Source organism: Ochotona curzoniae, unplaced genomic scaffold (assembly GCF_017591425.1).
Source record: "Ochotona curzoniae isolate NIBS_2020 unplaced genomic scaffold, NIBS_Ocur_1.0 contig_2855, whole genome shotgun sequence".
In the NCBI taxonomy this organism is placed as follows: Eukaryota; Metazoa; Chordata; class Mammalia; order Lagomorpha; family Ochotonidae; genus Ochotona; species Ochotona curzoniae.
This window is the reverse complement of record NW_024465615.1, coordinates 1973346-1978222: the sequence shown is the minus strand read 5'-3', so window position 1 is coordinate 1978222 and position 4877 is coordinate 1973346.

Sequence of the window (4877 nt, the reverse complement as noted above, 5' to 3'; positions counted from 1 at the left end):
GTGGTGCGCAGCGCTCCTGGGGACCGGAGCGGGAAAAGTGAAGGCAATTTCATCGCACGCTGTCCGGCGCTCCGCCTACTTCTCCCTATCAGGTGCAAACCTCACCTTGCCGCCCACACCACCTGGAAACTAATAGGGGTGTTGGAAGAAGAAAAACCCGGCTCCCTGAACGTTGCTCCGGGTACGTGCTACAAGTACGAGTGACTCCAGAAATGCTCCTAACCAGGGTTCAGTACCAAAGGGGTTAGCTAGGGGAAAAAAAAGGAGGTGGGGTGGGTCCAGGAAGGGCCTTGGCATACATTGCCTAAAGATCCTGCACTAAGGAGCAAAAGCAAATTATAGGGAAGCAAGTCAGGTGTTAAGTTTCAGACGCTGTTATTTGTCCAACCCCTTTCAAGGTTGCATATTTAGTTTTGCATTCATTATCTCTTTTTATCTTTGAAATGCAGAGTTACCGAGAGCGAGAGGCAGACAGAAACAGCTCTCCAAACCAGGAGCCCAGAGCTTCCTCTTCCTCATCTACCATGTGGAGCAGTGTCCCAAGCACTTGGGCCATCTTTCACTGCTTTCCCATGCACATCAGCAGGCAGCTGTGTCCGGAAGTGGGGCAGCCAGCCCCCACATCCATTTTCTTACAGAAAGCCTCCAAAGTTATGTAAGGCTTAGGCCTCACAGCACTGGACCCCAGTACACATAGTCAGGTGTTTTCAGAAATGAACATCTCACAGTCAGTGATGATTTGATTAGGTAGTAATGTTAGTGTGGTGGTGTGAATATGGAAAAAGGAAAATGGGTTCCATTTTTAATTAACAATTACAGAACTGATACAGTAGTTCCATAGGCTTGCACTGTAGCACAGTGGGTTATGCTGCCACATGTGACTCCAGCATCCCAGACAAGACTGTCCTGTTTGAGTTCAGTCTGTTCCACCGCCGATTCAACTTATGACTAATGTACCTGGGAAAACAACAGATGGCCTAGGTACTTGAGTCCCAGATGACTCATGTTGGAGACCCAGATCAAATTTCTAGCTTCGGCCGGTGTGGTGGCGCAGTGTTTAAAGGTCCTCACCTTGCACGCCTGGGATCCCATATGGGCGCCGGTTCTAATCCCAGCAGCCCCGCTTCCCATCCAGTTCCCTGCCTGTGGCCCAGGAAAGCAGTTGAGGATGACCCAAAGCTTGGGACCCTGCACCCGCGTGGGAGACCCGGAAGAGGCTCCTGGCTTCAGATCGGCATAGTATCGGCCGTTGCGCTCACTTGGGGAGTGAATCATTGGACGGAAGATCTTGCTCTCTGTTTCTCCTCTCTGTATATCTGCCTTTCCAATTAAAAAATAAAATAAATCTTTAAAAATAAAAAAAAAAATTTCTAGCTTCTAGCTTCAGCCTGGCTCAGACATAGCTGTCATGACCCTCTGGGAAATAAACCAGCAGATGAAATATCTGTCATTCTGCTTTTCAAATAATGAATAAACAAGCCTTAAAACAAATACATATCTTTTTTCTCTTATTTGCTACCGAACTTTTAAAAAAAAAAAGTTATTTATTTTTATTTGAAAGTCAGATTTCACAGAGAGGAGGAGAGACAGAGAAGTCTTCCATCTGCTGGTTCACTCCCCAGGTGGTCACAATGGCCAGAGCTGAGCTAATCTAAAGCCAGGAGCTCTACCCAGGTCTCCCATAAGCAGCACCCATCTGCTGCTTTTCTGATGCATAAGCAGCATCCAGTGGAACATCCAGGACGCAAATTGGTACCCATATGGGATGTCAGAACTGCAAAGTAGAGAACCAACCTGATGAGCCACAGCACTAGCCTCCCAAACAATTTTTAAGAATTTTTGGGGAACCCAGTGCAGTAGCCTAGTAGTTAAAGTCCTTGCTTTGTACATGCTGGCATCCCATATAGGAACTGGTTTGTATCCCGGGTGCTCCACTTCCAATCTGACTCCCTGCTTGTGGTCTGGGAAAAGCAGTAGAGAACAGCCCAATCTTGGGACCTTGCTCCTGCATGGGAGACCCAGAAGAATCTCCTGGTTCTTGGCTTCAGATGGGCTCAGCTACAACCATTGTGGTCAGTTGGGGAGCACACCAGGAGACAGATTTTTCTCTGTTTCTCCTCTCTGTAAATCTGACTTTCCTTAAAAATAAATAAATCTTTAAAAAATGATTTTTAAAAATTTGATAGATTGGGAGAATCAGAGATCCTCCATCCATCCCCTAGTTCATTTACCAAACGGCCACAATAGCCAGGGCTGGGCAGGGCTGAAGCCGGTAGCCAGAATCTTCATACTGGTCTCCCACGTGGGCAGCAGAAGCTCAAGTACAGGGGATATCTTAGACCGCTTTCCCAGTGACATTATCAGGAAGCTGGACTGGAATTAGAACAGCTGGGATTCAAACTGGTCCCCATATAGGATGCCAGCATCACAAGCAGCAGCTAAATCTGCGTACTACAACTCGAAACCTTAAAGACTTAATTTTTTTTTTATAAAGATTTATTTTTATTATTTTTTCATTGGAAAGGCGGATATACAGAGAGGAGAGACAGAAAGGAAGATCTTCCGTCCGATGATTCACTCCCCAAGTGAGCCGCAACGGGCCGATACTATGCCGGTCCGAAGCCAGGAGCCTCTTCCGGGTCTCCCACTCGGGTGCAGGTTCCCAAAGCTTTGGGCCGTCCTCCACTGCTTTCCCAGGCCACAGGCAGGGAGCTGGAAGGGAAGCGGGGCTGCCGGGATTAGAACCGGCGCCTATATGGGATCCCGGGCGTGCAAGGCGAGGACCTTTAACCACTTGCGCCACCGCGCCGGGCCCTAAAGACTTAATTTTTTATATTATTTTATTGATTACATTGCATTTTTAAAAAGATTTATTTATTTTTATTGAAAAGTCAGATATACAGAGAGGAGGAGAGACAGAGGGGAAGATCTTGCATCTGATGATTCACTCCCTAAGTGAGTGCAACTGCTGATGCTATGCCGGTCTGAAGCCAAGAGCCAGGAACTGCTTCTGGGTATCCCACACGGGAATATGTTAAAAGACTGCAGTAGGGGCCCGGTGTGGTGGGGCAGTGGTTAAGGTCCTCGCACGCCCGGGATCCCATATGGGCGCCAGTTCTAATCCCGGCAGCCCCGCTTCCCATCCAGCTCTCTGCCTGTGGCCCAGGAAAGCAGTCGAGGACAGCCCAAAGCTTGGGGACCCTGCACCCACATGGGAGACCTGGAAGAGGCTCCTGGCTTCGGACCGGCATAGTATCGGCCGTTGCGCTCACTTGGGGAGTGAATCATTGGACGGAAGATCTTGCTCTCTGTCTCTCCTCTCTGTATATCTGCCTTTCCAATGAAAAAATAATAAAAATAAAATCTTTAAAAAAAAAAAAAAAAGACTGCAGTAGGTGTTCTGATGCAGTTTGAGTCAAACTTGGGACACCCGCATCCTGTATCAGAATGACTGCAATCTATTAGTGCTTCCACTTCGGATCCAGATTCCTTGCTCACATGCCTCAGAAGCAGCAAATGACTCAAGTACATGGGCTCCTGGGTTTGATCCTGTGCAGCCTATTTTTATAGACATTTAGAGAGTGAATAAGCAGGTAAAAGATCTCTGCCTTTTTCCTGTCACTCAGCCTATGCCAAAATACACTTTTTTTAAAGATATATTTATTTTTATTGGAAAGGTGGATATACAGAAAGGAGAGAGAGGAAGATCTTCCATCTGATGATTCACTCCCCAAGTGAGTGCAACAGCCAGTACTTCGCTGATCCGAAGCCAGGAACCAGGAACCTCTTCCGAGTCTCCCACGCGGGTACTGGGTCCCAAAGCTATCCTGGGCCACAAGCAGGGAGCTGGATGGGAAGCGGGCCGCCAGGATTAGAACCGGTGCCCATATCGGATCCTGGCGGCATGTTTAAGGTGAGGACCTTAACCACTGTGCCATCGTGCTGGACACGTCAAAATACATCTTAAAAATATGTAAGAGATGAGGCCAGTGGTTCAACAGGCTATTCCTCTGCCTCCTTGTACCAGCATCCCATGAGGGACTTGGTTCATATCCCAGCTCCTGTACTTCTAACTGGGGAAGGCAGCAGAATTTGACCCAAGTCCTTGAGCCCCTGTACTACATGGGAAACCCAGAAGACTCCTGATCAGTTCACCTGTGGCCACTGTGGCCATTTGGGGAGTGAACTAGTAAATGCAAGATACCTGTTTCTTCAAAGTTTTTTTATGACATTTTTAATTGGAAAGTCAGATTTACAGAGAGGAGACAGAGAGCTCTCTCTGCTGGTTCACTCCCTAAGTGGCCACAATGGCTGGGGCAGAGTCAATCCAAAGCCAGGAGCTTCTTCCAGGTCTCTCACGCAGGTGCAGGGTCCCAAGATTTCGGACTGTTGTTTACTGCTTTCTCAGGCCACAGGCAGGGAACTAGATGGAAAGTGAAGGAGCCAGGATATGAACCAGCACCCTTATGGGATCCTGGCACATGTAAGGTGAGGACTTTAGCTTAGGCTATGGTACCAGGCCCTTAAATCTTTAAAGGAAAAATGTAGTAGACACACTTGCTCTTAAAGGCTCACGACCACAACCTACCTGGTGAAAGGCTTCTTCCCAGCCCCTCCTATCTAACCATCTGGAAAATAACAGAGCAAGGGTGAGTTGGATTTGACCAATGATTTGCAAACATTTTCATCTTAGGACCCCTTTACCTCCAAAAACCTTCATTTTTGTTATCTATTATTCTTTAATATTACACCAAAATCTGATGTTAGTTTCCATAAAGGGTAGCAGCAGTGTCCCTTCTAGCTCCCTGTTTGTGGCCTGGAAAGACAGTGGAGGACGGCCCAAAGCTGCTTTGGGACCCTGCACCCACCACATGGGA